The 11889-nt window shown below is 32.4% G+C and overlaps 1 non-coding gene across 1 annotated transcript; it reads left to right on the top strand.

The window, feature by feature from the left end:
* The first annotated feature begins 5024 nt into the window (after positions 1-5024).
* TRNAW-CCA lies at positions 5025-5096 on the top strand. The gene has a single exon. It is a non-coding gene; the product is annotated as a tRNA-Trp (tRNA).
* The last annotated feature ends 6793 nt before the right edge of the window (positions 5097-11889 follow it).

An 11889-nucleotide genomic window follows, 5' to 3' on the forward strand; every position in this document is an offset into this window, starting at 1 on the left:
GCATTGTTTGTATTCACACTTTTTTTTTTTTTTTGTATTCCCTCTTAATCTACCTTCTCTCCCTGTTAGTGTGCACTCTAAAGGCTTATAAAAATAATTTGTCTCTTTTTACATCCAGAACAAATGTCAATTCCTTTATGTGAAATGTCATTATTTTAATATAACAATTTATTTGCTGTGTCTTAAAAGACTGCCAATTATAATTAGAATACTTTTAATAACCATTTGTTTTTCATGTTCATCTCTCTATTATAGTTTAATAAACTTGTAGTTAGAGACTCTGTATTATTCATTTAAGCATCACCTTAGGCCCATATATAATGGGTTTTCAATAAATATTCCTTTAATTTAATTTGGGCTTTTCTTTTAAAGATATTCTTTCATTGCATAGGGACACAATTCACAATTAAGTTGTTCTAGTATAAATTGGAAATTAATAATACTTTTGCTTTTAGTTTGGATGTTATCTTATAGAAAATAATAAAATTTATTATGAAAAAGGTATAGGTCATTTGATGAGTAATCTTATTTGAAAAACTAATAATAATATAAAATGCTCATATTATTAGTACACAACCAGAAGATCCCATGTGCTACTGCACTCCTGTATTAATTAAATATATTTCAGAATTGAAATAAACTTTTGAAGTTTATATTATTTTCTTCCATGTAACAGTCTTTTTTTTCTTTTTCAGTAAAGATGTTTAAATAAAAAATTCTAAAGAATAGGTGACAATTTGCTCACTGGATATTTTCACAGATTAAAAATTGTAAAATTTGTTAGGAAACCATTAATGTCTTCTTTTGGATTAATAGCAACCCATTATTTCTTGACAAGGTATACACTTACTCCTTTAAGTAGAAGAAATGATTTAACTTGTCCTATATGTATGTAAAATAATGGTACCAACAAATATACACAAGATCTTAATAATTAGGACATTTCAAGTCTGTTATATTAATAATTATCATGCTCAAAATATTTACTGAAAATAATGTCAAGGATCAAATATATAACAATATTTGTACTTGCTCTTATAAAAGCTAGTAATTTTCTAAAACTAAAAGTTGCATGTGTACAAACATTCAGTATTTTACATTAAGTTGAACTTATATAACATGAATATTTGCCATATACATTTATTTTATTATGAAGTAAAAATTAAAAGAAACAAACAAGAAAATGAAACCCAGTGACAGGAGATATGGAAGTAAGAGAGTAATTGGAAAAGTAAAGGGAGAAAATGTTTTCATTTGCCAATTAACTAATAATTCAAAACAAAAGTATGTTTCATATATAAATTTAACTTGAAATGGAAGACTGAACTGCAGCTTCCTAATTTTAATCTAAGAAGGAAGAAACTTCACTGTCACATCATCATCCCCAAACACAGGCTTGTAAATCAAAGTGAATTTGATATTTGTGACATTCTTTTTAAAGTATGAAAAAAAAAGTAGGATGAAAGCAATATATAATGCAAACCAAATTCTGAGGTCATCCACCCAGTTACACATCTAAGGATCATAGAGCTATTAACAATTTGCATTGTCACGAACAGCAAAAATCCTATGATGAAAATTATTAAAATGATTCTTGAATATTTTGCTCAATAAAAAAGTTAAAAACATGAGACAAAATATCAAAGAAAATAAGGATGAAAATGTATAACAAGTGCATGTCACTTAAATTTGATGTTTATTCATATACTCATTATCATCTCAAAAGAAATTGCTCATTTTATAAGCTATTATTAAATGTCATTAAAATCAGAAAGTGTGAATCTTTAACTACGCTTCTTTGATAAATATTTCAACTGTTTCTTACGTCTGATTTAAGTATTTTGTTTATTATTTAAGTACAAAAGAGAATAGCTACTTGTTGAGTTGAAAAACCATAATGTTAGTAGCTTACAACAATACTTACAGAGTTAATAAATAACTCATTCTTCACATTACATTAAACTCTGCATTAAGTTTTTATTTTAGAATGTTAAGTCTCATGAACTACCTGCAAGTCTATATGTAAAGTATTTTTGTAATAGTTATAAGAATATACACATTTATTTTATTCATATTACTTTCCATTAAAATTACATATAGAATTATACCAACATATTCAAATTTCATTAAATGCTTTTTTGAATATGCATTTCATACATATCTCACTTTTAATGGAAGGAATTCTCATTAAGATGAAAATGAGATACACATATACAATATATAGAGAGAACCAGGCAAAGAAAACAAGTCTTGAGATCAATATTTATTATTTTACTGCACAGGAAGGAAAAAAACTCATACTGTTTAGAGACTACTGATTTTTGTTCATTCTCTCATATTTCTAATGAAAATGTTTTAGCAATTTCTCCTTATAATAGCATTTGTTATCAAGGCTTCTAACTCCAAGATACAGTTGAATACCAGCCAAATAAAATACATTCTGGTAAATTTACACTTATAACCATAATCACCTAGATTATTATTTCTCTAATATTTGATCTCTATTGTCTAAATATGACATAAAGCAAAGTATAATGTACAATTTCAAAGAAAATACAAATGATAGATGATCTTTGCTAAAAATTGGTTGAAGAAAGATCTAATATGCCTCCAATATATTTATACATATTTATTTTCTAAAGGAAATATTAGAAATAAGTGGTAATTTTTATATAGCAGAAATTGTATTTTCATGAGTTATTGTAGTTTGTTTATAATTTGTATATCACAGTCATATTTTTTTCAATCATCAATGTTTTCTGATTTGAATTATAGTAATTTGTCTGTTTTTCTATAGACTGAATATAAAGAATTTGATGTGTTAGCTATATTGTGACACTTTGCAAAAAGATATATGTTTTAAAACACTTTTAAAAATAGTAGAAAGAGGGAGAGGGTGGTATGATTTTGGGGAATGACATTGAAACATGTATAATATCATATATGAAATGAATTGCCAGTCCAGGTTCCATGCAGGATACAGAATGCTCAGGGCTGCTGCACTGGGATGACCCAGAGGGATGGTACAGGGAGGGAGGTGGGAGTGGGGTTCAGGATGGGGAACACGTGGTGGATTCATGCTGATGTATGGCAAAACCAATACAATATTGTAAAGTAATTAGCCTCCAATTAAAATAAATAAATTTATATTAAAAAAAACAAAAATAGTAGAAAGAAAATCCATGTTTTGAGTGTTTTCTAAAGAATTCAAAACATACCTATGAAAAGTTGTTCTTGGAATGCTCTTTTATTTTGTGGAAACTAAATTAATTTTGGTAATCGTTTTACTGACTGTAATATTAAAAATATAAACACATTAAAGATAACTCAGTATTAATAGAAATCAAAGAAGAATGCATTTTACCCTTTAAAATATTTTTTCTTTAATGTTAAGTGGCATTTATCAATGTTGAAATTTATTCAGCCTAAATATTGCTTATTTTTAAAAGCTGCCAAATACTTTTAAAAACTGTACACTTTATATTTGGATAACAAAATCTGAAACACTTGTAAGGTGAGAGAAACTTGAACTACTTTAAGGAAACTAAGTGTCAAAATTTCTTATTAGAATTTTTTGGGAGGTGAAGCAATTTTAACATACTTAGGTACCATTTCATACTCTTTCATTCCTCACAAATAAACTTTTGGGATGATGCAGAAAGGATCAAGAGCTGACAGATGTCTTCAAGGAAATATTTTGGTTTTAAAGTTTTGAAAGGTGAAAAACACTACTTCCAGCATGTTCCCATTTAAGTAAAAATGTTAAAAAATCCAGTTGGTCAAGAATAGGAATAGAAATGATGTAGTTAAATCTGAAAAGGAAGAAAAGAGAGAGAAAAGAAGGTTCTGATAGTGCATTAGTTTTATTTGTAACTTTTATTTCAATGTAACAATATTCTGGGAAAAATGAAATATTTATATCACTTAAGCTTATGTTGTATTAGTTTTATACATCTCTGTGTTTGAACATTTTATTTTAAAGAGAATAATTTTTAAATGGTAGTGCAAATTTTTAAACTATAAATATTATGAATAATATAAGAACTCCCAAGAGTAAGAACATTATTTTTTAATAAATGATGGAGCATTTACTTTGCAAAAGGAATTTTACTAAACACTTTACTTGCATTATTTATCAGATCTTTTCAATAATTATATGAGGTAGACACTATTATAATACTTTTTACTGATAAAGATTATGAGGGTTAAAACAGGGACCTTCTCCAACTTGCTCCCTGCTATATAACCCTGGCAGCTTTTAGGAAACTGATAAATATTTCAATTCAACCACAGATATTTTATAAAACAAATGTAACAAGGCATAATTCTAGGGATATAAGAGTGAATAAAGCAAAATCTACTTTCCTAGACCTTGTAACCTGGGGGGAGTGACAGGCAACAAAATTGTGATAAGTGCCATGCAGAAAAACAAAGCAAGTTAAAGGGGAGAAAAAGTGAATGAATAAATAAATGAATGAAAATCATTTGCATATTAATGTGTTTGAAACGACAGTACTCTTTGGGTCTTTGTGCTCTTACCCTTTTGCCAGGTATGCCAAATTGCAAGCCCTAATTGCTTGCCTATTTCTCAGATTTCCTTTTCAAGGTTGAGAACTAAGGAATCCTTCTCCATGCCCCGCCTTGAAAGAAACCCAGACTTGCTAACTGACTCCTGTAAATGTAGTGGATTCTCGGAACTGAGTGCTCTGCTCCTCAGCTGCGATGCGAACTCTGTGTAGCATCCATCTGGGTTTATCACACTGTCCTGCGACACATGGGTGCAAGAAGAACCAATGTAAATATGTTGACAGGCTCCTTTCTGTACTGTGAGGAGTAAATCTACTCTTCCTCCCCTAAGACTCTGTGTTCTGTTGGCATCTATGAAACAGGAACAAGTTAACTTAGCTTGCAAGCCCAGTAAAGTCAAGTGTACAATTCAAGCTCTGTCAGCAGGAGGATTTCCATTAATCACTGCCTTTTATGGTCAAACTAGAATTTTAGGTCTTTAAGGAATGAATTGGGCTTCCCTGGTGGCTCAGAGGTTAAAGCGTCTGCCTCCAATGTGGGAGACCCGGGTTCGATCCCTGGGTAGGGAAAATCGCCTAGAGAAGGAAATGGTAACCCACTCCAGTATTCTTGCCTAGAAAATCCCATGGACGGAGAAGTCTGGTAAGTTACAGTCCATGGGGTCGCAGAGTCGGACACAACTTAGCGACTTCACCTTCACCTTCAAGGAATGAATTGGGCTTCTCTGAGCAGCCTACAATATGGGAGACCCTGGTTCGATCCCTCCTCAGGAAGATACCCTGGAGAAGGAACTCCAGGATCCATGCCTGGGAAATCCCATGGACAGAGGAGCCTGGCAGGCTACAGTCCATGGAGTTGCAAGAGTCAGACATGACTTAGCGATTAAACCACCACCACCACCAAGGAATGAATTGTATGTCTTGATGTACTTCTTACAACTATCTGCAAGTAAAATACTATATGATTGTATTATATGATTGTACATATATGATTTCAGACAGCAAAATACTATCTTCAAGTAAAATGCTATATGATTGAAAACACTTTAAATTGTAATTCTAAATTTCTAACTGTCAGATTTCCAAATAAGGATTGATTAATTACTTTGGCAGATTCCCAATTAAGATTTTGTTAACAATTTTTCTTTTGCCTGGAAAGAAAGATAGTCAGAAATATAACTTTACACTGATTCCTAGACTGTGATTAATGCTTTGGCTGTTAGTTAGGAATTTGGATATCAATGGAGAAGAGTGAATATCATCCAAAGACTGTATTCTTTTCTAAGGAAAGGTCTGTTATGCTTTTGATTGAATGACAGAAATGTATATCTTGTAAGTGGAGGTATTCTTTCATTATTGTTTATTTGGAGATTAGGTACTACTTAAAAACAGATGTGTATGAGTGCCAAACTGGCAAGAAGTGAGCTGTTTGTCAAAGTAACTAGGTTATCCTCTGTTTCCTAAACTGTCTTCCTAGTATGTCTGGATAGAATAAGCTATAAGAGATAGTTTCTTGTAAGTGCTGGAGGATAAAAGGGAATCATTCAGTAGTGTTTTGGTAGCATACACACATACCTCCCAGTTACTCAAACACTAGTGTAAACATTTCTAAGAAGGGATTTTTTTTTTTAAGTGAAAGTAAACAAGTTTACAGATATTGTGGGTTTAGTTTTAGACCACCACATTTAAAGTGAGTCACATAAACATTTTGGTTTCTCAGTGCATTTAAATGTTTTTATTTTTTTATTTTTTTAAATTAAAAGTAATTAAATGCCTACACTATGTTGCAGTCTATTAAATGTATAATGTCTTTATGTCTAGACATGTACATATCATAGTTAAAAATATTTTCTTGCTAAAAAATGATAACCATCATCTGAACCCTCAGTAAGTTGTAATCTTAATGTAATATTGTCATCAATGATCACAGATTTCCATAACAAATATAAAAATAATGAAAAATATGTGAGAATGACCAAAATGTGACACAGAGACATAAAGTGAACAAATGCTTTTTGAAAAATGTCACCTGATACACTTACTTGATGTGGAGTTTGTGGGGTCGTTGCAAACCTTCAATTGGGGAAAAAAAAAAAAAAAAAAAAAAAAAAAAAAAGGCAGTGTGTGTGAAGTACTACAAAGCAAAGTGCAATAAACCATGATATGTCTGCATTTTAAAATAGAGAGACTGTCCTGGGTGTATGTGTTTTAGTTACACATTTTAAAAAGTGTGAGTTAGGCCTCTCTCCTAGAAGAGACAGACTCTCACCTGTTAAAACAGTTTTAGCCCATATGTGTGTGGTTCCAAGGACTTCACTGGTAGCTCAGATGGCAAAGTGTCTGCCTATAATGTGGGAGACCCGGGTTAGATCCCTGGGTTGGGAAGATCCTCTGGAGAAGGAAATGGCAACCCATTCCAGTATTCTTGCCTGGAGAATTCCATGGACAGAGGTGCCTGGTAGGTTACAGTCCATGGGGTTGCAAAGAGTCAGACACAACTGAGCAACTTCACTTTGTGTGGTTCCAAAGCCTGGTCTTAACCTTTCCAGCTTTGGCTGAATTTTGATACCAAAAGTGATTCCAGAGGAAGAGAATCTTAAGTGAATGTTATTATAAAGTTTTTGTATTTTCTAAAATGGACTTTCTAATATGAATAGATTGAAAGACAATAAAGGCCCTATTTCCAGTGTAAAGAGAACGTTGATAGTCCGTGGTGTGATATGATAAAGGAGTTACTCAAAGGATTGCTCCTGGATACCTGTAAATGGTTACCTACAGAAGACAGGTTTACATGAGACATTTAAAAAAGAGGCTAGAAATTCAAAATGGAAGAAAACTCAAAGGGATGTGAACTAGTATAGATATTTTTCTTTTGGATTTGAAAGAGGAAGCTTTTATGTTGTATAGAGGGATACATGGGAGGGTCTTGAAGCTTCCTGGATCTGAGCACCCCGGACTGCCAATGTCTGAGCTTTGAAGAGACCCTCAAGCCTCATATGAACTTACAATCCTTTCCAAAGTGTTGATTTCAGCTTAATGAGACTGTGGACAGAGAACTCACATAACTTGTGCCCGAACTATTGACATAAACTGTGAAGCAATAAATTTGTATTATTTTTATTTTAAGCTGTTTGATTTGAAGTAAGCATTATACAATAATAGAAAGCTAATATTAAGGATAATATGTGTATATTATTAATTGAATACTATAGGCCAATCATATATATATATATATATATATTATATGATTGCATAATATAGTACATATATGTGTGCATAAATAAATACACATATGACATATATATTAGCATAGAAACACTAACTATGCACCATTTATGTTTTATTTAATTTTATATATTTATATAAATTTATATACTTTATATTGGAGAAGGAAATGGCAACCCACTCCAGTGTTATTGCCTGGAGAATCCCAGGGATGGGGGTGTCTGGTGGGCTGCCATCTATGGGGTCACACAGAGTCAGACATGACTGAAGTGACTTAGCAGCAGCATATACTTTATACAATATAAAATATACATTTTATATTTACATATAAGTATAGTATGAGTGACTGAACTAACTGACAGTATATTTATATTATATTTTCTGCTCCTGGCCCAACAGGTAAATTGCATTTCCTAGTGTCTTGCAGTATGTGGAGACTATGCAGCTGGGTTCTGCTCAATAGAATATAAGAAGCTGTATATGCAATATCTTGTTGTGGCCATAAAAGATGTTTTGAGACAAAGACCATGACATGGAGGAATAATGCAGTGTAAGAACTCTAGAGCTCTAGATTATAATTTGTAGCTCTCAGTAGTGCATTCTCAGTTACAAAGGCCTGGGGTTTGGGGAAAATACAGCCTCTAAACACATTAAGTCCCAGAGAGTTGGGTTTGTTTGTTGTAGAAGCTAGCATCAATTTATTCAATCTACTATTATATACACATTACCTAAAAGACAATATGGTACATAAAATCTGACTTTAAAATTTGAAATTCTGAATGAAATACAGGTATTCCATTTGCTAAATGTGGGACTTTGTACAGGGTGTTACACGATTACAAATTCTGTTTTCTGGAATATTTTTCATTCTCCATCTCCCCCATTCCTTTAGCTCCTCTTCCTCTTCCTATGCCTTCCCCTCCTTCCTCCCCTCCCCCTCCTTCGCCTCCTTTGTATCCACATCTCCTTCTTATTTTGCTGCTTCTCCTCCTCTCTCTCTTTTTTTTCCCCTTTCCTTTCTTCTTCCACACTCTGTTCTGTTTGTATTTGTCTGCATGCATGTGTGCTAAGTTGCTTCAGTTGTGTCCAACTCTGTGCAACCCCTATGGACTGTAGCCTGCTAGGCTCTTCTGTTTGTGGGATCCTTCAGGCAAGAATAATGGAGTGGATTGCATGCCCTGCTCCAGGAGATCTTCCCAACCCAGGGATCCAATGCCCCTGCATTGGCAGGCAGGTTCTTTACCACTGGCGCCACCTGGGAAGCCCATTTGTTTGCGTAAGTTTTATCAACTTAAAGTTCACTGGTTCATTTCTCAGTTACATCACCCAGAAAGACATTCTTCATCTCTTTCTACTTTAGTTGTTTTTATTGGCTTTTGCAGAATTATTATTCTATTATTCCTCAAACTTACATTTCCTTGTTGAAATTTATCATCAGAATATGTTATTTACCTGTTTCATCAGAGTTTTTAACATATTATTTATTGTTATTTAAAATTTTCTATTTAGTTCCATTATCAGTGTCATAGCTGAATCTGGCCCAATGATTACATTATTCTCTCTTCAACCCAATTGTATGTACTTTGTAGATGTTTCCTTTTTTGTTGTTTTGAAAACAAGACACCTTGTAGTAGAGAGTAGTGTGAGGATTTTTTTAATTGAGATGTAGTTCACACATCAAGTAGATTATTCATTTCAAAAACATAATCTAGTGATCTGTGTTAACTCACAATTTTTCCAACCATCACTTATATCTAATTCCAGCATATTTTTATCACTTGAAACTACCAAACCCATTAGGCTGTCACCATTCTCTCCTTTATCTTGTGCCTGGAAACCAAAAACCCACTTTTTGTCTGTTGACTTGCATATTTTGAACATTCTTTATTTAAATAGAGTCATATAATATGTGCCTTTTTCTGTGTCATGCCTCTTTTACTTAACATGATGTTTTTAAGTTGTAACCACACTGAAGCTTCCATGAGTACTGGGTGACTATTCCATAGTGTAGATAGACTACATTTTCTTTATCCATTAGACTATTGATAAGCACTTGAATTGTTACCACTTTACGGCTAATATGCTTAATGCTTCTCTGAACACATGTACACGTTTCTTGTGTATGACATGTGGGCACACGTGTTCATTTTTTTCTACTCATTCATTTGGCCACATCAGGCCTCAATTGTGGCACAGGGGATCTTCATTGTGTCATGTGAGGTCTTTCCATCGTGGTGCATGTACTCTCTAGCTGTGGTGTGTAGCCTCAGTAGTCACGGCATGTGGGCTTAGTTGTTCTGCTGCATGTGGGATCTGAGTTCCCCAATCAAGGATCAAACTCACATCCCTTGCACTGCAAGGCAGATTCTTTACACTGCCCTACCAGAGAAATCTCTGGACACGTGTTTTCACTTGTCTTGTGTATATGCCTAGGAATGGAATTTCTGGGTCATATGGTAACATTTCTAGCAGCAGTTGTCCAAGGCAATTGTATCATTTAATATTCCCACTAGCAGTATATGACAGTTCCAGTTTTTCCATATTTTTGTCTTTTGTTTTGTATAATCTATTTTATTTACACTTCCAGGTAAATTTTCAGATCAGTTTGTTAATTTCAGCAACAAAGACATTTTGGATTTTGTAAGGAATTGTGTTAAAAATGCAGGTCAATTGGGATAGTCTTACATATTCAGTTTTATAAACTTGTAATATCTTTTCATTTACTTGTTTTTAATTTCTTTTAGCAATCTTTGTAGTTTGTGTTGTATGAATTGCATTCCTTTTGCTTAGTTTATTCCTATTTTATTATTTTTGATGCAATTGTAAATAAATAGAGATGTTTTCTTGATTTCATGTTCAGATGTTCATTACTAGGATCTAGAATTAAAGTTGAGTTTTAAGTATTGATCTTCTAGCCTACAACTGTACTGAATTTGCTTAGATCTAATATTTATTGCATGCATGTGAATTCCTTAATATTTTCTCTACATACAATCATATTATCTGCAAATAGAGTTAGTCTTATTTTCTCCTTTTCTATTTTGATGCAACTTTTTATTCTGTTCCCCAATTCTTTTGACTGCAAGTTCCATTATAATGCTGAAAAGAAATTTCAAGGGTGGACGTTTTTGTCTTGTTCCTGATCTTAGCATGTGAGCTTTGAGGCTTCCACTAGTAAGTCTGATATTAGATTTGGTTTTACATATATACGCATTATGAGGTTCTCTTCTGAGAATGTCAAATATTTTTATCATAAAAGGGCATTAGATTTTTTCATATTCTCCATTTCTGTGTCCATTGAAAAAAATCATGTTATTTAGTGCCTTTTTTTTGTCCCATATTTGATATCTGAACACAACTTGTTTTATTAGTCTATAGAACAACAAAAACTGTCTCCAATCTTACATGAGTTAACTCTTGTTTAAACTTCCAGTGATTTTGAAAATCTTACATTGGACCCATTTTGTGGTAAATGCCGTGCATATATTATCTTCCTAGGTACTGTTTGAGAAATTAAAGGATATAATATTATTGCTTCAGTATAATTATAGTTAACAGATCACTTTGCAAATAGAGAACAGACTGTAAGCTAACATTCTTTTGATGCCCAAACCCATAGTTCCTTCCATTCTATCAAGATTTTCTCTATTGCATAATTTTTCATTTTATATTTTTAAAAGTATTCTTAAAACAATTGAAAAGATCAATGAGACTAAAAGCTGGTTCTTTAAAAAGATAAACAAAATTGATTAACCTTTAGCCAGATTCATCAAAAAAAGATTATATCTTCAGAATTTACTTGTCTACTTTTATAACCTTAAATATTCCCCCAAAACTCCCCCAACTTCAAGTCCCTGGTAATCACCATTCTACTCTCTGTTTTTACTGATTCAAGTTTTTTAGATTCACATGTAACTGATCTCATTGAGTATTTGCCTTTGTCTGACTTATCTTATTTATCATAGTATCTTCTAGGCCCATTCATTTTGTCTCAAATGATAGGATTTCCTTCTTTCTTATAGCTGAAAAATATACCATTGTGCAGCATATATACATGAATATATACAGTTTATATATGTACATATATATATATTTTTTATATATAAAATCCTCATTCATTCATCTATTGATGAACACT

This window comes from Bubalus bubalis, chromosome 13, assembly GCF_019923935.1.
Source record: "Bubalus bubalis isolate 160015118507 breed Murrah chromosome 13, NDDB_SH_1, whole genome shotgun sequence".
In the NCBI taxonomy this organism is placed as follows: domain Eukaryota; kingdom Metazoa; phylum Chordata; class Mammalia; order Artiodactyla; family Bovidae; genus Bubalus; species Bubalus bubalis.